Here is a 23,458-nt window from a genome sequence, read left to right on the forward strand (position 1 = left end):
CCAACTCTGCCCCTGTCTTGGCAATCGGGAAAGGACGAGTGAAGAAGAGAAAGAGTTCTTCGAAGGGTACCAAGGTTAGGACCCTTGATGGCTCTTCTTCAAGTGGAACCAAGAAAGGTTTCATCACTGCTTCTTCTGACCCAAAAGAGGCTGAATGCTTCTATTTCCAAGAAAAGGCACATTGGAAGCGGAACTGCCCAAAGTACCAGAAAGATGTGAAGAATGGGAAAGTTATACCCAACCATGCAGGTATTTACACTATCTTATCTAATAACTCACCCCATTCTAATTCTTAGGTCCTTGATACCGGTTGTGGTATTCATATCTTTTCTAATTTACAGGGACTAAGAAGAAGTGAGGATGTGGAGCAAGGAAGAATAAACTTGATCATGGGAAACAGGAAAGCTTCACCTGTCACCAAGATTAGAGTTTATACTTTATCACTAAGTAGTGGGTTTAGTTTAGATTTGAATAAGTGTTGTTATTCGCCAGAAATGGCATGAAATATTATTTCCTTTCATGCATTGTATAAACAAGGTTTCACCTTTTCATTTGATAATGAAGTTGGTTCGATTAATGCTTTCTTTAATAATGTTCTTCATTTTAAAGAATTACCTTGTGATGGCGTGTATGAAACAGTATCTGTGGTTGATAACTTAGGAAATAATGTATTGTGTATTGATTATGTTAATAATAATAACTTGGATAAAGCATCATTATGGCATTGTCGACTTGGACATATAAGCAAGAAACGCATAGGCCAACTCCAAAAGGATGGAGTATTGGAGTTTGTTTGACCTAAAGTCAGATGATAGTTGCGAATCATGCTTACTTGGAAAAATGACAAACTCACCCTTCACAGGCTCTTGTGAGAGGGGTGAAGGTTTGTTGGACCTTGTACACACGGATGTGTGTGGACCATTCAAACATGCCACAAGGGATGCTAATCATTATTATTTGACTTTTACTGATGATTACTGTAGATATGGATATGTCTACTTAATCAAGCATAAGTCAGAGACTTTCGAAAGGTTTAAGGAGTTTAAACCGGAAGTCGAGAATCAATTGGGCAGGAACATTAAGATGCTACGATCCGATCGAGGTGGTGAGTATCTTAGTTTAGAGTTCCTCGACTATCTTAAGGAATGTGGGATTGTCTCACAATTGACACCTCCCAGGACACCGCAGTTGAACAGTGTGGCTGAGAGGCGTAATCGAACCTTGTTTGATATGGTTCGTTCCATGATGAGTCGAGCTTCGCTACCAATCTCATTTTGGGGGTATGCCTTAGAGACTGCCGCCCATATTCTAAATCTAGTCCCTACAAAGAAAGTTGCCAAAACTTATCACGAGATGTGGACTGGTAAAGTACCCAACCTAGACCACATCAAGATTTGGGGTTGCGAGGATTTTATGAGGCGTGAGACTCATGATTAGCTAGAACCCCGAAGCGAGAGGTGTATTTTCATCAGCTTCCCACAAAGACCTAGTGATAATGTGGTCTTTGTAGCAAGAAGAGGAGTCTTTCGAGAGAGAGAGAGAGAGAGAGAGAGAGAGAGAGAGAGAGAGTTTATAAGCCAAGGAGACAGTGGGAGGCAAATTGATCTTGAAGAAATTCAAGAGTCAAGCGGTGAAGGAACTTCAAACCATAGCCCTCAACTTGAGGAGGAAACTCCTGTTGAGCCAATTGACGAGTCTGTACCTCTGAGGCGTTCCACGAGAGTTAGGAATGCACCTGAGCATTACTATGGTTTCCATATTACTATGGAAGTTAAGACACTTATTAGTGATGAGACACTAGTAGGTCTGGAAGAACCTAACAGCTACACGGAAGCCATGGCAGGCCCTGAGTCTGCTAAATGGAAAGAGGCTATGGATAGCGAGATACAATCCATGTATGACAATCAAGTTTCGAACTTGGTTGAGAATGTACTAGGTCGTAAGACTGTAGGGTGCAAATGGATCTTCAAGGAGAAGACCGACATGGATGGTAATGTACACACTTATAAGGCTCGGCTAGTTGCAAAGGGATTTTCTCAAATTCCTGGAGTGGATTATGATGAGACCTTTTCTCCGGTAGCCAAGATTAAGTCTATTAGGGTTATGTTAGCCATAGCTGCATTTCATGACTATGAAATTTGGCAAATGGATGTCAAAACCACTTTCCTTAATGAAAAGTTGACTAAAGATGTTTACATGAGTCAGCCAGAAGGTTTTGTCAGCAACGAGTACCCTAATAGAGTGTGTAAGCTTGAGAAATCCCTTTATGGATTAAAGCAAGCACGTCGTAGATGGAATCATTGCTTCGATGAAAAGATCAAGGAATTTGGCTTTTCTAGGAGTGAAGATGAATCTTGTGTGTATGTCAAGGCTAGTGGGAGTATAGTTAGCTTTTTGGTGTTGTATGTGGATGACATACTACTCATAGGAAATGACATCCCAACTCTGCACGAAGTTAAGTCCTGGCTTGGGAAGTGTTTTGCTATGAAGGACCTTGGTGAAGCTGCCTATATCCTAGGGATAAGGATTTTGAGAAACAAGAGTAAAAGACTAATTGGACTTATTCAAAGTACGTATGTGCACAAAGTGTTGAAAAGATTCAACATGCATAACTCCAAGAAAGGTGAGTTACCCATTTAGAGTAATGCTAGATTGAGTAAGACACAAAGCCCTAGTACTGAGGCTGAGATATCAGAAATGAGTCGACTACCTTATGCTTCAGCTATAGGATCGATCATGTATGCTATGACGTGTACTCGACCTGATGTATCCTTTGCTTTGAGCATGGTTAGCAGGTACCAGGGGAACCCTGGCAAGGCACACTAGACTGCGGTAAAGAATATCCTCAAGTACCTCCGGAGGACTAAGGACTGGGTCCTTACCCTCGGTGGGAGTGATGATTTGAGAGTTGTAGGGTATATTGATGCTAGCTTCCAGACTCATAGGGATAATTTCCGCTCTTAGTCAGGCTGGGTCGGAGCGATCACTTGGAAGAGTTCCAAGCAGGAGACAGTGGCTGATTCCACTTGTGAATCAGACTATATAACAGCAAGCGAGGCAGCAAAGGAGGCTATATGGCTAAAGAACTTCATTGGAGACCTTGGAGTTGTACCAGCTATAAAAGAGCCAATGGATATTTTCTGTGACAACAATAGTGCGGTTGCCTTAGCCAAGGAACCAGGAGATCATGGGAGATCCAGACACATTGACAAAAAATATCACTTCATCAGACATCGAATAGAAGAAGGAATCCTCGTGGCAAAGAGGGTATCATCGGATAAGAACCCAACAGATCCCCTCACGAAGGGAATGAGTAAGGTTAAGCATCTCCAACATGTTCGGAGCATAGGGCTGAAGGATGAGATAAGTTTTAGTAGTTAGATAAATTATGAAATTTGTAAAGTGTAATTGACATTAGATGATGAATAAAAGGTGTTTTATTTATGAATAAAGTGTTGCTATCTCTTGTCGATCGTTTACTATATTTTGTTTGCATGTTTTGACTTGCAGAATAATTATGTTTGGTACATCATATTATTCAAACCTCCACAGTCAGTCATATGTCGGAAGTAGGTATGAATAAAGACTGTCATGATTGGTTGCAGAGGTCTAAGGTGTTGGACATGGCTACAACAATCATGAGTGCTCATAAGTTCTGAGCATTGGACTCAACCCACGCTCACTAGAATCACTTCATGGAATTTTATCTCGATTGATCGTGAGACGGTAATATCATATAAGTCTTCAAACCTAGAGATATGATTTGTTACTTACGAGTTGGTTATGCATTGATTGTATGAAAACGCATTGGTAACTCGATGTTATAAAACGTGCCTTTGTGTATAATTCAATGAGTGGTAGAAAAAACATATGAGTCGAAGTTTATGTGTTCCTTCTAGGATTAGAAGCGATATCTGGGCCCCTCGATGATTTTGTTTAGACCTATGTACCGGCCCGGTCAGAACTAAGTTGATGTGTTCAATTAAGTTCTTTGTCAAACAAATCGGAAATCAGGAAACAAATGTTGCACAATAAGTAAGACCATGTTCCATATATTTGTCCGGATGATATCTAGAACAGAGGATTATATGATCACTTATCTTAAATGGCGCGTTCTAGTTCAACAGAGTTTAAAGAGCTACGATTGCTGATCGGTTCCTGAAGTCATACTTCCAACTATAGTTATTAGACTTATCTAAGTGGGAGACTGTTGGATATAGTGTCTAAATCCATAACTATATTTGGTATGTACTTGACCCGACCCAGCATGGTCCATTTAGGTTGCACTTCACCCGAACAATTTATGGATAACCTTTTGAAAATAGTACAAGTTATAATTTATTAATATATTATAAGTTGTAATATATTAATATAATGTCATATTATTTAATTAGTATTGATCTATAATTAATCTAGGATTAATTTAGAGATCAAAGATATTACTAATTAAATATGGGCTTCTATATTTATATAGCGAGGGCTAATGCTTATTTGGAATGGGCTAGGCTTGCATGGAAAGTCCATGGATAATCCATGGAGTTTTAACCCCTGGATCTCATGGAGATGAATAGACATGGGTATCAGGGTTTAGATGGATGTAACCCTAATCCACCACACTATATAAAGGAGGCTTTGGTTCTTGAAATAAACTAGTGGACACTAGTTGAGTGAGGAAAAACAAGAGGGCCAATTTCAAGATAGTAGTGACTATTCACTCAAAATTCTAAGTTTGTGGTGATTTGTGATTTCCATTTGAGGCATCCACACTATTGGTGATAGGCTCTAAAACTTCAAGGAATCAACTACTACTACAAGGTAAGTATTTCTACTAGCTTTATTTGATTCATGTTCCCCATGCCATGCTAGTTAGGATATGAACCTTGGAAAATTAATTATTTACATGTATCTTAGACAAACATAGATCCAAGGTATATTAGGGTTTCATGTACACTTAGGAAGTGTTAGAATGCTCAAAACCCATCAATTACAAGGTGTAAATATGATTGTTAAATATTTTATAGTTTTTAAGCTTTCTGATCCTGCTATTGGAAAATTTATAAAAAAATTATCCGAGGTCAAAATTTAGATCCATAAACTCTGAAGGCTTAGAAAAGTTGTCTATTTTATTCATAATTTTTATCATGATTTTTAGTGACCTTAAACTTGTGTAAAAATGTCCAACTTCACAGATTGGTCCGAAGTGGTTGCTGAACTGATAGGTTGTTTTGTAAAAATCGCCATAAATTGTAGAAAAATCTTGTGGAGATGTTCAATTAGTCATTTTAAAGGTATTAGCCTTAACTATTTGAATATTAAATAGTTTTGGAAAGTAAAAAGTTTTAGAAGGTCAAAACAGTCTGTGAATGGGACTTTGTTTTCCTGTTGAAAGCTGATGATAGAGTTTAAGTTATATTATGGTGATTTAACTTTTATTCACCTCCTAAAACTTGAAGAAAACATGAAAATGTAGGGGTATGAACTCACCTTGAGTGATTTTAGAAGATGGATGATGAAGGAAAGGAGTTTCCAAGTCAAGAACACTTGGGAGGTGCTTGAAGATTCGAAGATCCTATGAACAAATATGATGATATTTGTGTAAGGAATCCGTAATTTGAGTGCAAGGATGTAAGATAATCAAGTGTAGGATGAAGTTACTTACCAAACTTGGAGGGAAATTCTCAAGAATACCATTGAATTTCGAGTTTTAGAGAGAAAAAGTGAGGGAGAAATGGGTTTGATTCTTCTTCAGAAAGAGTGAATAATGTGGGAGGAGAGACAATAACTTCCAGCCTTTAATCAAGATTATGAGCTGGAGAAAGAGAATGAAAGGACAAATAGTTGACTAGGTATGGGTGAATAGTGACTGAGTACGGCCCTGGAGTGGGTGTGGTGGGTTGCTTGTGTCATAACTTAAAGATAAAGTCAACACTCCACCTCAAAATCTCACCCACTAGATTTTATTCTTAAGTAAATATTTCCCTAAAAATATGTTTAAATTATGAATATATAGTTTGTTATATGTCAAATATGAGTTTGGGTGAATGACCCGTGTTAAAATAATCAAAAACGGGCTAAAAACGGAGGTGGGGTAACAAGCCTGGAAGAAAATGGAAAAATATGAAGTCTGGCCGAAGACTTGGTCCTGAGAGGGTTAGAATCGAAGGCTGGTTCAGATGGTGTATTGGAACCGAGAGGGGGAGGTTCGGTCCGAGCAATCTCGCATGCGAACTCATCAAAAGGGACCGAAGGCGAAGTAGGCTAGCAGTTCGGTCCGAAGGGACCTTCGGGTTCGGTTCAGAAGAAGCTTCGGGTTCGGCTCAGCAGGAGCTTCGGGTTCGGTTCCAGCCAACTTCGGTCCTGTAGCACTTCGGTCCATGGCAGTTCGGTTCCAAGAGGGTTCAGTTCTAATAGAGATGTTTCGGTCCTTTAAGGCTATTTTTTTGTATAAACTTCGTGTTTTGAGCGGTTTTTCACCAAGTTAAGTGTCGGGATGCCATAAATCATTATAAAAAGTTAAAAGAGATTTTGAGGAAGATTTGGGAGAGATTTAGGAGAGATTAAGATTGATAAAGAGAGATTGAAAGAGACTTTCTTTGTGACCTTTTTGAGTGTTTAACTTCGTAAGGCAATGTTCGTAAACCCCGTTAAGCCATGTTTAAGAGTCTTACATACCCCCAAAGGGTATGTAATTGTGTTTTATCGTTTTGATACCTTACTTATCCCGTTTAGGGTTTAAGAATTTCAATCATATGAACTTTTCAAGTGATAACTTATTATTAAAATAGCGAGTTGTACAATAGATAACATATTGTAAACCCTAATATACCAGGGTTAACCGAGTTGACCGGTTTGACTTGTTGACTTTATTTGACTTTTACTTGACCGGAAATTGACGGTTGTCACATCATCCCCCCGTTAGAAAGAATTTCGTCCTGAAATTAACGTTTTGACTAGGACTTCAAGAATTTGGGGATAACATGGGGGGGGGTATTTTTTGTAATATATGACATTGATATGGTAAGGACCAAGCTAACTTATGTTTACACTAGCCATCAAAAGCTCACCAATACAAATCTTATGTTTTTATATAAGTGATATGACTTCTTCATATTTTGTCGTGTTCTCTAGACCCATTGTTAGTAAATCCTAGATTGACACTAGTCTTAGTAAGGATTTAAAACCTACATGCGGCTGTTAGAAGCACGTACCGCTATTCACGGGTGGTTCAGGCGGAGTTTCTCCCGCGGTGATTATAAGCACCCTTCCATCATCATCAAAATTTCATGCTCTTGAGAAGTCCCTTTTAAATTGTCCCGTTTCGTCGCAATTGTAGCAGGGTGGGCTTACTCCAGTGCCGGGGACCTGAGTGATGGGTTGTGCCGGTGCTATACAGAAACGGACAGTGTGCACCTTCCTGTTGCAATTCTTGCAATGCATCTCCCGACAAACCCCAGTATGATGGAAGTTACACTTGTTGCGTTTCAGAAGGTTTCCAACGTATCGATTTATGGGTGCTGGAGTAGCAATAGTTGTGGCAGAATGAACAACAATAGTCTGTTGCTTCTTGGTGGAGTCCTAGGCTGGTTGGTCCTTCTTGTTGTTCCAGAACTTCCTTTTGTTGCTTCTGATGGGTTTTGGACATAAGATATTTCCTATGTGCAAATACAACCCTATAGCTTGGATCTAGGTTTCTCTAATTGAACATTCAATATATCCAAGACTTTCATGGCTAGATCTAATGTAAACTAACAATCAAAACATATGAAAACAGATCTAGAATAATACCTTGAGTTACTTGCTTGAAACCTTCTTCTTCTTGGAGCTTAGAGTCATAATTGTCACTCCTCTAATGGATTACAAACACCAACTAGCAAGAAGATGATTTGGGAGAGGTAAGGAAGAAGGAAATTGGCTCTAGGGTTACTCTAATAACAAGGGCGGTCGATTTCCAACCCTAAGTATCTATTTATATTGTGAGCTCCTAGGGTTTCACCCTAAAACCCTAATTGGATAACTTATCCTCAAAGCAATCCAATATCCCTTCTAGATAAGGCCTTGGACGATTTCTAGGTGATCCATATCCCTAAAATTGTCCACCCCATATCCATAAGGATTCTTAGCTCAAAATACAACTATCACACATTTGACAGTTTATACCCCTTTCTTCAATTAATCGCTTTAAGTCACCAAATTAATTCCTAATTAATTTATGACTTATATTAATCAAATAATATTATTATTCCTTTAACATATTATTCTTATAATACATTAATAATAATATCTCTTCTCTTTATATAAATCACCCTTTCAAGTTGCTATGGTGAAGGCAACCCAAAAGGACCCTGCACAATCGGGTCAAGTACTTACCAAATATAGTTACAGCCTTAGACACTAATCCAACATTCTCCCACTTGGATAAGTCTAGTAACTATAAACAAAAACACAATTCGATTAGCAATCAAAGCTCTCAAAGATGCTATCAACTCTGATCGTATCAGTAACTTGTCCTTTAGATAAGGGATCGTACAGTCCTCTGTTTTGATATCGTGCAGACGATTTCATGAAACATTGTCATACTTATTGTCCAGCAACTATTTTCTCGATCTTAGATTTATTTGAAATAGAACTTAATTGAACACATCAATTCAGTCCTGACCGGGCCCAGCACATAAGTCAAATAAAATCATCGAGCGGCCGTGATATCGCTTTTACCATCATAGGATAAAAGTAACAGATAAACTTTGACTTATATGCATTTACTTATCGACTAATCAACTATACACAACAATGCGTTTTATGACATCAATTTACTGATGCGGTTTCGCATTATCAATGTACAACCAATTAGTAAATAATAAACCATAAATCTGGGTTTTAAGACCGTATGATATTATCGTCTTGCGATCACCCCAAAGTGATTCCAGCAAGCGCGGGTTTATTCCAATGCTCAAAACTTGTTCATAAGCACTCATGAACGTAGTAGCAAACCTTTGCTATGTCTAATACCATTTAGACAATCTACACACCAATTCATGACAATCTTCATTCATACCTACTTCCAACATATGAACGATTGTGGACAGTTTGAGTAATTCGATTATTCTTAATAAACTCAATTATTCTGGAAGTCAAAACATGCAAAGTGAAACAATAGCTAAACAATTAACATAAGATAGTCACTTTACTTATAAACAATACTCTTTTATTTAATCATCAAATGCCAATTACATTTACCTATTACATGTTTCTAAAACTAACTAACCTAAACTAATAGCATCCTTCAGCCCAATACTCCTAGCATGCTGCGGGTGCTTAACCCTGCTCAGTCCCTTCGTAAGTAGATCTGCTGGGTTATCTTCTGATGATATCCTCTTAACCACGAGGTGTCCTTGTTCTACTCGATGTCTAATAAAGTGATATTTTCTGTCGATATGCCGAGATCTACCATGATCCATTGGTTCCTTGGTCAAGGCAACCGCTCCTTCATTATCACAGAAAATTTCCATGGGCTCCTTTATAGTAGGCACAGCTCCAAGATCGCCAATGAATTTCTTCAACCATATTTCCTCCTTTAACGCTTCACTCGCTCCAATGCGCTCTTCCAGGATTCCCTTGATATCTACTGACCATGCTCAAAGCAAAGGCCACATCAGGACGAGTACAAGTCATAGCATACATGATTGAGCCAACTGCGGAAGCTTAAGGTACTCGGCTCATCTCAGCTATCTCGGCTTCGGTACCTGGACTTTGAGTCTTACTCAACTTTGTATTACTTTGTATCGGTAGTTCTCCCTTCTTCGAGTTCTCCATACTAAAACGTTTTAGTACTTTATCTAAGTAACAATTGTAACTAAGTCCTATTAGCCTCTTACTTCTTTCTCTCACTATCCTTATTCCCAAAATATAGGAAGCCTCTCCGAGGTCCTTCATAGCGAAGCACTTCCCGAGCCAGGACTTTACCTCCTGCAGAGTCGGGATGTCGTTTCCTATGAGCAGTATGTCATCGACATACAAAACGAGAAAGCTAATTGTGCTACCACTGGCTTTGACATATACACATGATTCATCTTTGCTTCGTACAAATCCAAACTCTTTGACTTTCTCATCAAAGAAAAGATTCCGTCTGCGAGATGCTTTCTTAAGTCCATAAACCGACTTCTCAAGCTTGCACACTCTATTTGGATGCTTGGGATCGACAAAACCCTCTGGCTGAGCCATGTAAACATCCTCAGCCAACTTCCAATTAAGGAAAGCAGTCTTGACATCCATTTGCCATATCTCATAATCATGAAATACGACAATGGCTAGCATCACCCTAATAGATTTTATCTTAGCAACTGGTGAGAAGTTCTCATCATAGTCAACTCCGGGAGTTTGAGTAAAGCCCTTCGCCACCAGTCGTGCCTTATACGTGTGCACATTCCCATCCACGTCGGTCTTCTTCTTGAAGATCCATTTGCACCCAACTGTCTTACGTCCGGGCACATTGTCAACCAAATTCCAAACTTGGTTTTCATACATGGATTGAATCTCGTTGTCCATCGCCTCTTTCCATTTTCCAGACTCCGGTCCTGCCATGGCTTCCTTACAGCAATTAGGTTAATCTAGATTTATTAGTGTACTATCACTAATATACGTGTCCCTTTCGGTAGTAATATGAAAACCATACAACTAGGGTTGAACTCTAACTCTTTCGGAACGTCTAAGAGGTAATGACTCGTCAATTGGTTCAACCGGAGTCTCCTCCTCGGGTTAAGCGCCAGTGGTAGAGGTTCCTTCATCACTCGACTCTTGAATCTCTTCAAGATCAATCTGCCTCCCACTGTGTCCGTGGTTTATGAGTTCTCGTTCTCGGAAAACCCCTGTTCTAGCTACGAAGACAACATTGTCACTCGGTCTATAGAAGAGATATCCAAAGGATTTCTGTGGGTAGCCGATGAAAATACATCGCTCACTACGAGGTTCGAGCTTGTCATGAGTTTCTCGTCTTACGAAAACTTCACAACCCCAAACCTTAATATGTGCCAACGAGGGAGCTTTCCCTGTCCACATCTCGTGAGGTGTTTTGGCAACCTTCTTTGTCGGGACTCGATTAAGGATATGGTCGGGAGTCTGCAAGGCATACCCCCAAAATGAGATAGGTAGTGAAGCACGACTCATCATAGAACGAAACATGTCTAACAAGGTTCGATTGCGCCTTTCTGCCACACCGTTTAACTGCGGTGTCCTAGGTGGCGTCAATTTTGAAACTATTCCGCATTCCTTGAGATAGTCGTGGAATTCAAGACTTAGGTACTCTCCTCCTCGATCGGATCGAAGCATCTTGATCTTCATGCCCAATTGATTCTCCACTTCATTCTTGAACTCTTTGAACTTTTCAAACGTTTCACACTTGTGCTTGATTAAGTAAATATACCCATATCTACTATAATCATTGGTGAAAGTCACGTAGAAGCGGTTTCCATCCTTTGTGGTGGATCTAAAGGGCCCACATACATCGGTATGTATGAGATCCAATAAACCCTCACCCCTCTCACAAGTGCCAGTGAAGGGTGACTTGGTCATGTTTCCAAGTAAACAAGATTCACACGTGTTATCTTCCCTAAGGTCGAATGACTCCAACACTCCATCCTTTTGGAGTTGGGCTATGCGTTTCTTCTTGACATGTCCAAGACGACAATGTTACAAAGATGCTTTATCCACACTGATGAGTTGAAAAACTCTTTGATCGTTTAGATTCACGCCTCAGCAGAGCTCGATAAAGAACTTCCGTTGTAGAGGCTTTTAGGGTTACAATTGATAAAAAGTATTCGCTGTGAATGATCGACTTCAAAGCTACGTACAAAGATGCATGCAAGCATCTATAAATACAAAACCCTAATAAATAAATCATGGATGGACAGGCCCAATCCAGAAAACAAAATGGACTATAGACTGAGCCGAAGACACAACACATAATGGACCCTACAATCTCCCCCTTTGCGTCAATTGGAGCGAGACTCTACTTGGGCTTGCTGGATCCTACTGCAGTAACTTTTTTTCGTGGTATCGAACAGACAAGGAATGATAGCAAGAATAGTTTGGCTGAAAACGAATGTACCAGTGGATCATATCATTGAATTACTTCTTGTCATCTTTAGAATTCTGTTTGCACCGATTGATGATCCCCAGAACATGCTCCAAACACGAAGTGGTATAAAGATGCTTGTCAGCCAAGGCAAACAGACATTTTTGGCCTTCATTCCTGGTGAACATGATTGAGTTTCGCTTTGGATCAATCTTCCCCATCTGCATTTTATTCAAATCACTTGCAGAATCGATTGGGGAGATGGTGGGCTTCTTCCTGAATACGTTGGCAATTTCCTAATCCATCTTAGCAACCTCCATGATGTAGCAAACCAACATCCTCTTGAAGTGATCTATGATCGACCCATATTCAGCTTCATTGGTGAGAAGAATGTTATGCAGGATGATCCAATCATGAGGGTTCAGGTTAGGAAGATCAGTGAGAGAAATGGCATGTTCAGCTTTATCTGACCCCCTCAATACTTTTAACCTGACGTTCGTGAAGTTACCCTCCTGAAAGGGTTTGAGGACCCGAACGTTGACGATCTTCTGTGCACTCCACGTCTGATACTGAGGTTGAGCAATCCTCAGATAGAAATCAATAAGTTCCCTATCGACCTTCGGGTGAGGATGAGGGACTTCAGTAATGTGGGGAAATGCATGAAATATAAAGGCCTTTTAGGTCAAGGGCATGTCGAACTGAGAGTCGATAGAATTAACCCTGTCCAATGAGATCACAGGTTCAAGCCAGAGGATGCTGGGGGACTTGATAGCTTCTTTGATAAGCTTCTCGAGAGTCCATGGAGGGAATAGGATTTTTCGACTTTCAAGGAGATCATGAGCCTCCTTCATCCTCCTTTTGTTTGCTTCGGCCTCTCTAGCGATCCGAGCACTCATGTCTGAATCTTTATCCCTAGCGATCCGGCCTCTCTAGCGATCCGGCCTCTCTAGCGATCCTAGGAGTTATGATATATTGCTTAGGAATAGATAACAACAAGTTTTCATGTGCTTATGGATTGTAAGGATAAGTTCTTTCCGCAAAGTTTTAAAATAAAAGAAAATTTTTGATTTTATTTATTTTAAAAATATCCTTACAATGGCATTTGAGGAAAAATTGTTGCTTATATAATTCCGTTAAGAGCAAGAGTGGAAATATGAAATTGATTCTTTCATTTGTGGTAATGTCTAAATTTACCAAATAAGGAAAGATTCTCATCACCCAAGTTTCAAGTGGACCCGAACTTGGAATCATGCAAGTTGTATAGCATGATGAATGAGAACTTTCAAGTTTTGGAAAAATTAAGACTAATTACTTGTTCACATGGATGTGTGAGTCAAGTAAAGGACTAAAGGATCGAGTACATAGTTTTGTGCACTGATTTAGTCCACCACAAAAGATTGGTAAGACTATTCGTCATAGTTTACTAAAGCTCAGTAAATATGATTATACTTACAAGCTTAAGTGTAACTCTGAGACATTGGAAAAAGGTTCCAATGTATGGCAGAGCGAATAAAGAAGAATCAATTTAGGTAGAAGGATAAAAGTTTCTCAAATCTGAAAAAATGGGAGAGTACTTTAGTATCCGTTTTGTGATCATCTTAATGATTAAGAAACCATAGCACAATTAGTTCTCTAAGGAAATCTTAGTGCATTCTTATGACTAAGAAGAGGGATCTTGAATTGTTGAAATGGTTAAATCAAGAAGATGAGTCATACTTCGTTCCAATACAAGTCTTAGAGTCATACTCCAAGATTGTAACTTGAGTGACATGTCTTAAAGAAGGTTTAAAACACTTGTCAAGTGTAAGAGTAAAAGTTTTCTACTCTTGTACATTTGAAATTGGTAAGTTGTGATGTTTTGGATAAAACAAAGACCAACTAAGGCCAATTGTGTGAAGTGTTTGTCTTGATTAGACTCCACACTATCTCTTGGATATTTGACAAGGGAGTCGTATAGGTCAAGAGGACAGTGGGAGTCTTAAAGGTCTTGAAAGTCTCAAGAACTAATCAAGAATAAAACCTGAAGTTCTTCACTAGCACACGACTTGAGGTTTATAACCTATCGTGTTGACATATTCTGTGCCCATTCCAGTTAAAGTTGACTTTGCATATGAGTTCTTAGAGTTCTCAATGTGTTGCATAACAACTTGGAAGCAATGGCAGGCCGTTGAGCTGCCAAGTGGCAAGAAGTTAAGATTGAGTTCAATCCATATGGTTTTGGAGTTGTCATTATCTTTGTCTTATGATTATGGTTTTGACAAATTCATATGGGTAGGAACTCATACACCAGTAAATCTAAGTGTCATAAGGTTTCTCTCCGATTCATGAAAATGATGGTGAGGAAACACTTTCACTAAGTAGATTTTAGCTAGATAGCAATTGTGATATTTGCATTCTCAAAGTCGTTAGTGGAGCGCGTGTGGTTAACCAGCACACTAACATGGACTTGTGAGAAGTGGCAAAAAGGTCTAACCATTATGATTACGGCATACCTCTTCATAATTGTTTAGACTCACAAGTGTGCTATCTAAGGGAAGGTGTATGATTTTGATACAGCTTTATCAAAACAATCTAGCATCAGAAATCTGAACTTTGGTAAGAAAGTCAATGAAGTATTGATTTCTAGAAGTCCAGCTGATTTCTGAGTACATGTCACAGCTAGTGGGAGCATAAGTGATATGCTAATAATCATCATGTTAGTGGGAGCATGATAATTATGTTAAGTATTGCAAGCTAGCAATGTTAATTATAGAAAACAAAAGTTTCAATTGGGAAAAAGTTGTTTTGCTATAATTAAGGGAGAGGAAATTATGCTTCATCTCAAATCTATAAGCTTAGATCGTGAGGTGTTAATCATTTAGTCAAGGAAATATATATGAATTTCATGTTGGAATGGCTCAACATAAGGAAATTCTGTATATGGGTCCATTATTTGCGTTCTAAAATTCGGTTATGATTATGGCATCCCTTTTCATAATCTGAATTATGAGAACTTGGCAAATTGAAATGGACATATTATAGCAAAAGACTGGTTTAGTCTTTATGTAAGACATCATGAATCGTGTCCCATATGCTTCGGATATAGGATCGATTACATGTGCTATAATCATCCGTTCTAAAATTTTCAAAATGCCTGGGGCATTAAGAAGGGAAAAGGTTTAGAACTGGATATAACTAAAAGGATTAAACAATTGTCGAGGACAATCTAAGGTTTACCAAAGATTGGTTGCTCAAGGACAGTTGGAAGTATAGTGATAATTCTGGAAGGACCATATTGATATAGTCTGTAAGGAGGCAACTCTTGTTCAGAAGTGATGGTCAAAATGGAATCTGGAAATGTTTCAAAGTTAAGATTTTTCAATATGTGTAAGATTAAGGAAACTTAATGCAAGAAGGATATTTCCAAGGAGTTGATCTCCTTTGGAATACTCTGTAATGATTGTTGCCAAGTCTTTATGACTTTGTGCATAATCATTACGAGAGGATCAATGCATATAAGTTTAGAATCTGACAGATTTCAGTAAATGGCATGAATTTGGAATTCTTGCATTTGCAATAAGGATTTGGGAGTGTGAAAAGAGAATCATTGAAGTAATGTTCAATTGATCTAGTTCACAAAGTAAAGATCATAGACAAACATAGTATGCATACTTGGTGTGTGGCATTACTAGTGTTTAGAAAACATAGTGTACATGCTTGGAGCATGGGACAACTATTGTTTTAAATTCAAGAATAAAATTGATAGCTGAAACAGTATACAATGAATAATGTGTAATCATATGGTGATAAATAAAAGGTGTTTTATTTATGTTCAAAGAGTTGATACCATATTGGATTCAATTATTATTGTGTTTCACTTTGCATGTTTTGACTTCCCGAATAAACTGGGTTATTCTTCCGGAATGACTAAGTTATTCAAACCATCCACAGTCGGTCATATGTTGGAAGTAGATATGAATTAAGACTGTCATGGGTTGGCTTGTAGAGGTCTAAGGTGTTGGACAAGGCTACAACACTCATGAGTGCTCATAAGTTCTGAGTATTGGATTCAACCCGCGCTCATTGGAATCACTTCATGGATTTTATCACGAGTGATCATGAGACGATAATATCTTATATTCTTCAAACCTAGAGATATGAGTTGTTACTATGAGTTGATAGTACATTGATTGCACGAAACCGCATTTGGTAACTCAGTGCTATAAAACGTGCTTTTGTGTATGATTCAACAAGTAGTAGAACAAGCCATATGAGTCGAAGTTTATCCGTTCCTTTTACCTTCGGGATAAAAGTGATATCTGTGGGCCCCTCGATGATTTGATGATGACAAATGGAAGTGCTCGGCCGGGCCAGGACTGATTTGATTTGTTCAATTAGTCAGTCGTCATAAATCGGAAATCGGGAAACAACAAATGGACAGAGAGAATGATTATAATCCATGTCTCAGTCCATATGATATCTAGAATGGAGGAATATATGATCCCTTATCTAATGGACAAGTCATTGACAAAGGTCAGAGTTCATCTACAAGGTCAGAGTTCGACAGAAGCTTTTTGAGAGCTACGATTGCCAGTTGGTTCCTGAAGTCATACGCAATAATAGTTTTAGACTTATCCAAGTGGGAGACTGTTGGATTAATGTCTAAGTCCATAACTATATTTGGTAAGACTTGACCTGACCCGGCATGGTCCATTTGGGTTGCATACCATCATGCACTTGGATGAGAGAAATAAGACACTTATGGTTATTAATATATTATAAGTTCTAGTATATTAATAATAAGAATAATGAGATTATTTAATTAGTATTGATCAAGAATTAATCTAGGATTAATTAAGTGATCAAAAGAAGACTAATTAAATATATGGGTTGATTGTGTAAATCATCCATACTTGTATAGTGGGCTAATGCTCCATGGATAATCAAGTTGGGCTAAAACCCATAGGATGGTCCATGGATGCTCCATGGTGTATTTGAACCCATGGATCCAAGGAAATCGAAAGTCATGACAATTAGGGTTTGCCCTAATTGTAACACTATATAAAGATCTTATTCTTGACAAAAATTGGCAACTAGAATCACACTAGTGTGTGTGAAGAAAGGGCTAGCCGATTTTGATGAGTGTAGAATTCTCTCAAGTCATTCCAAGTGTTTTGATGATTGTGATTCCATTTGAGGTGTCACACTTGGGGCACTAGACACTCAAGCTTCATGGAGACTTTCTTCTCCAAAGAGGTATGTATTCTATCTTGCTATAGTCATTGTGTTTGTATGCTAGATTAGGATAATACCTTGGATATTCTTATTTGCATGTATAATAGAGAAAACATAGATCCAAGGTATTTAGGGTTGCATGTACACTTAGGAGTGTTAGAATGCTCAAAACCCAACAAGTACAAGCTGCAAATTTGACCTTGCTTGCTTCGGGGCATGCACAAATTTCGAAGACCAATTCGATCTTTTCGAACCATTGCATCAGTGTGATGACTCCCCCGCTTCCATTGAAAGAATCGGGTTCGCCACTAGTAAAATCCTTGTAGGAACATTCCTTCATATGTCTCATACTATCTGAATGGTTGGAGTTTCTGGCACTAGATTCAGCACCACCGTTACCATTCATACCAATTTGTGACATTGTGGAAGCTATGGTTGCGGTTACGACAACTTGGAACATGGTGGGATCAAACTGCGAAGGTGGTGGTGTTGCACTGCTAGAAGGTCTGGACTTTTTCTTTGGCGGCATGGTTTTGTCATAAGTTTGTAGAGACGAACAGACATTAAGTCTCCAATAGTAGAGACAAGTTAGATGTTATTGAACTAGATTTTTCTGTATTATGTCCCGACTCAAGGGTAATTTGAAAGCAATTCATAATGAAAGTCCATATAGATAACTTATGAATTTAGCAGTAATGACTCGAATGTAATCTTGTGATTTGTCCCGTGTCTGATTCACCCTAAGATCACCCGATGTATACCAGTTGTGTGTAATTAAGGTTTAATAGGCTGTTAAGCATAATGAGTCTGCCCTAGGCCCACAACGAAACAAGGAATAGGACATAAGGTAGACTCACCATTTCTAAGTCGATCGTCTCTTAATTACACCTAACCTTGAGGTATACATTAAGAATTCTTAGAGTTACCATAAGCAAATCATTGGTAATACCAAGTTATGAAATATTTGGTAAACTCCAAATGAAATAAAATGTGTGCTAATTTCATTGATATAATCTAGTACATAAAGTTCTGGAAAGTTTGACCTTATAGAAGGTCCACATTACATTATGGTACGGAAAATTTCGACAGTGACACGACCCTTTGAATGGCATAGTCTCTAAATTTGAAGGTTCGAATTCATGCATGTGAGGGGTAGTGTTTAAACGTATTCTAGTAGTTTGAGTCTTTATCAATTTGTCAGTAGTGTACACACTACTCGCGCTGGGTGATGTTTCGTGGGCCATAGAATGAAGACATGAAAGTCTGCATTGACCTAATCTCTGCCCTGGCTTCTGTCATTTGATGTTCTGCTTTTATCACGCATTTTCTCTAATGTTGTTTGACGTTCCTGATACTCTCTAATCTCGGCTCGAGTTGCGGTCACTCCCCTTTGAAGGTTTTAATGTGGTTTTTGATCTGTTCCTAGCCTCTATCCAGGTGACTAAGGCGAAATGCGGTGATCTTGGTGGTAGTGCCAACCTCCTTGATTAGGGTGGCCGATGCTTGCATTTGCACCCTCTAGTGAGTGATGCGGCGTACTATGACAAGGAGAGCCTTGTCTACAAATCCTCCTCTGTTGAGGTCGTAGAAGCCTCATTCATGCCATACGGAGGGTGTAGACCTTGTTCCTAACTCTGTCTCTATAAATCTACGGCTCATCGAGATGTCTGACCATGGAAGTATCGTCGTGGTCTTCCTCTATTATTTCTTTAGTATCCTCTTCGATGTTCTATCCGTTTCCAACTACCATTTTCCTGGTTAAGAAGAGTAGGGCCTCCTGGTAGTTGAGTTTCTGCCATGTTGTTCGTGCGAGAATAGGGGTAGAGGAGATAATTAATAGACGTCTAATCCTACAATTATTTATAGGGGGTGATCCTCATTAGTGTTGGATAAGGTGTCTAAGTCCATAACTTATTTGGTATATACTTGACCCGACCCGGCATGGTCCATTTGGGTTGCACTTCACCCGAACTATTTATGGATAATTTTATGAGAGTTATACACATATGTTTATTAATATATTATAAGTTATAATACATTAATATGAAGTCATGTTATTTAATTAGTCTTAGTCTTAAATTAATTATGAATTAATTTAGAGATTAAAAGGAAGACTAATTAGATTATGGGCTATTGGTTTTATATGGTGTGGGCTAACACTCATTTGTTAATGGGCTAGGCTTATATGGAAGTCCATGGATGATCCATGGATCTTTTAACCCATGGATCCTTGGAAAAGGAAAGGTCATGGGTTATTAGGGTTTCACCCTAACCATGTACACTATATAAGCATGCTTATGTTGCATGAAATAGCCACTAGTGTGTGTGCTTGTGTGTGGTCGAAAATTACAAGTGTGTGTACACTCTCTAAAGGTTTCCAAGTGTTTGTGGTGATTTGTGATTTCCATTTGAGGCATTCACACTATTGGTGCTTGGCTCTCAAACTCCAAGGAATCAATCTCATTAGAAGGTATGTAATCTCATCTAACTCTTTTATGTTTAAAAGTTCCCCATGCCATGTTAGATAAGTTATGAACCTTGGAAAATTATTATTTTGCATCTATTAGACAAACATAGATCCAAGGTTTATTAGGGTTGCATGCAGACTTAGGAAGTGTTAGATTGCTCAAAAACCAACAGTGGTATCAGAGCCTATGCTTGCTTGTTTGATACTTGATGCAAAATAGTGAAAAAAGTTGAAATTGTTGTTGTCTGGCTGATGGACTCGCTGCGTCCATGGGGGGACTCGCCGAGTTCAAGGCAAAATTCATCCTACTCGCCGAGTAGGTTCGTGCACTCGGTGAGTAGAATGATCAGAATGCAGAATTTCGACTTTTGTTGCTGGAAATGGACTAGAAACATTAGTGTGACAACCCAAGTTGTCCCGTTACATTTCCCCGTTACCGTTAACGGAATATTCCACTGTATAAAAGTTTCGTTAATTAGAGGGCATCAATTTAATAAACATTCCATTTGATTACCTTTAACATGCCGTTAAGTCGTGATAAAAGGAAATAAAAACACAGGACACACATTTTCATTCATTTGGAAAATGTCTAGTTTTATTATTACGACCACTAAATCGGGTGCGACCAAAAGCCCCGTTTAACGACAGTATCGGGTAAAATTCCACTGAGCCCCGATTGTGAAACCTATATATGGGTGAGTGGAGTCCATTGGAGACTTTTTACACTCTCTCTCTAAACTCTCTCTCTAGACCCGTTTTCGCCCCGAATTCGTAACCAAACGCTTCCATATTGTAAGTCCGCTTACCCTAGCCTATTCTAAACATATATATTCATGTTTATGGACCAAAATACGGACTTAGAAGCAATGGAAAAGGAGTTTACGGCCTAAGCTTTTTCTTAGGCCGTAAACACCTAAAACAAGGCCAAAACGACCCAAACTTGTCCCCATTGGCTAGGAAATAAATTGAGGTAATAGCCTAGGAGTGTTTTAACACAAAACTCATGGATTTTAGGGGGGTAAAGGAGAGTTTACGGCCCAAGCACAAGCTTAGGCCGTAAACTCCTCAAAAATCATGTCAAAAGTGCCCAAAACACTCCCAAACTCATCCTAGGGCTTATTACATAAATTAGGGACATATCATCTTGAGTTTAGACCCTTGAAACACTCCAAAATGAATTAAAGAAAGGAGTTTATGGCCCAGACTTGGTCAAGGCCGTAAACACCCTAAATCATGCCCAAAATTGTAGTTTTAGCCCCCCAAATGGCCTTAGACATTTACCATAATTTACTAGGAAGGATTTAAGGGCTTAAACACAAGAAAAATGAGGGATTTCTTGGAGTTTACGGCCCAAGCATTATCTAGGCCGTAAACTCCCCAAAACCCCCTCAAATGTTGGTTTTAATCCTCCAAAATAGCACCAAACTTCATAAGAAAATTCTAGAAAGGCATTAGAGGCTTGAAACTTCACAAATCACTAAGGGTGAGAGTTTACGGCCATAAACTCCCTTGGGAGAGTTCTTAGGCCGTAAAATCCTATAAAATACCCTTAGAGGCCTCAATTCCACTCATGCCTTTTGGGAAAAGTGCTTAGAATAAATCAAGGAACAAGCTAGAAGCATCAAACACCCAAGAACATGACCTTGGGAGTTTACGGCCGTAAACTCCCTTAGGTTGGGCCGTAAACTCCTTTTTGGTCCATATTGATGCTTTAAACCCCTTTACACACTAGATATGTGAGTATAGCAAAGTCCCACAGCTGATAGGAGACCCTTAGCACCCTTAAACGCTACCCGGGACCCCAAACACTCAACCGGGAGTGTTTTCCACTCCTTTGAGTGTGTATAATTGTTTAATTAGTATATTATATGCTAATTGTATGTGAACATATGTTATCATATGTTAAAATAGGTCCTTGTGTGTGTTCAAGTCCTTGCGTGACCCCGAACGCCTAAACGGCACTACCGTCGGACCTACTTACACCAGGTGAGTTCATACCCCTGAATGAACCTTTTAAATGCTTTTAAATGTTTTATAGGGGGGGATTACAAGTTAAACATGCCATTTATCATATCAATCACATGTGATTGATAACCCGCATGCACAAGATGTTACCACTGTACACTGTTTTACTGAGTAGGACACTGTAAATGGCTTTCAAAAAGGGTTGTAAATTGTTCAAGTTCTTACTTTCATAACTTATCAAAGATTCATTTTCAAACTGGTTTATAAAGATTCCCAAAGATTTCTAAAGGTTTTCACACCTATTTTATCAAAGAATACAAATGCGATTTTCCTGAGTAATAAGGTTTTCAAAGGTTTTATGAATACTCTTAATTGTTAATTACTGCTGCTTCGCTTATACTTATTTTATACTCCTACTCTGTAATGCTTTCGTTTATACTTGAAGTCACTTATACTTAATGACGCTTATACTTATCCACACTCTTACTTAGCAATACGAGTCTACTTTGGTTATACTTAAGATCGACTTTACTTCACTTATACTTGATACGCTCTTACTTCACGTGTGGTCACCTCCACTTCGCGATGCGCTTATACTTATTCGACACTTATACTTCACTTGCGACCGCTCTTACTTCACTTAGTGCCGTCTCTACTTCGCGATGCGCTTATACTTATTCGACACTTATACTTCACTTGTGACCGCTCTTACTTCACTAGTTAGACTCTCCTACTTCACGAGAATCACTTTTACTTGATACCCACTCGAGCATAGTTAGATGTATGACTGTGCTTGTATAGACGGATATAAATAATGGTTGAAGGACTTAGGAAGGTTTGCCCGCCCTATTTCCTTTTCTTCGTTGAGATGTGGTCTGGTGGGATCGGATATCCATCTGAAGGTCGCTTGATTCATTAGTTATATACTATGTATACAAGCTTAGACATACGAGTTACTTCATCCAAATTCAGTTAAGAGTCTCCACCTCTATTTTATACTTTCATTAGAAACCCACTATTTGGGATGCATCTTCAGGACACGGCCTTCTCCGTCGTCTAGTTGGTAACCAGAGTCTCCTGTAGGGAGAACGGACATTGTGTGTATAGATCTATACGGGATTGACACCCCCACACCCTGACTGCTAGCTATAGTCCACGGCTCACCAAGCCAAAGGGTGACAAATGTCACATTATTTAGATGCTTGTAGGGCGTCTGGAACTCTAGTCAGTATGGTTACGAGTATCCTGGGTTGCCTTATAATTCATGGCTTTAAGGTAACGGTATTTCGTCAGCAATTTACACTGTATGCTGATGTCACTTTTCAGAGTCACACTGTTTCGACCTTGCTAGTTGTATCTTTCATTTGATACTGTCTGGGGTCTATAGTCTCTGTTTCGACCTTCCTAGCTGTATCTTTCATTTGATACCGTCTGGGGTCTATAGTCTCTGTTTCGACCTTGCTAGCTGTATCTTTCATTTGATACTGTCTGGGGTCTATAGTCTCTGTTTCGACCTTGCTAGCTGTATCTTTCATTGGATACTGTCTGGGGTCTGTAGCCTTTGTTTTGACCCTGCGAGATGTACTTTTCATTTAGTATCGTCTTCGGTCTATATTCACTGTTTTAGACCTTACCAGCTGTAGCTTTCATTTGGTACCTTCTGGGGTCTGTGTCTCCCCTTTGTTAGACTGAACCAGGCGTGTCATTAATTCGATACCCTCCTGGAGTCTATGATTCTTTGCCTT

Source organism: Lactuca serriola, chromosome 3 (assembly GCF_051521515.1).
Source record: "Lactuca serriola cultivar US96UC23 chromosome 3, Lser_US96UC23_V15, whole genome shotgun sequence".
NCBI classification, from domain to species: Eukaryota; Viridiplantae; Streptophyta; class Magnoliopsida; order Asterales; family Asteraceae; genus Lactuca; species Lactuca serriola.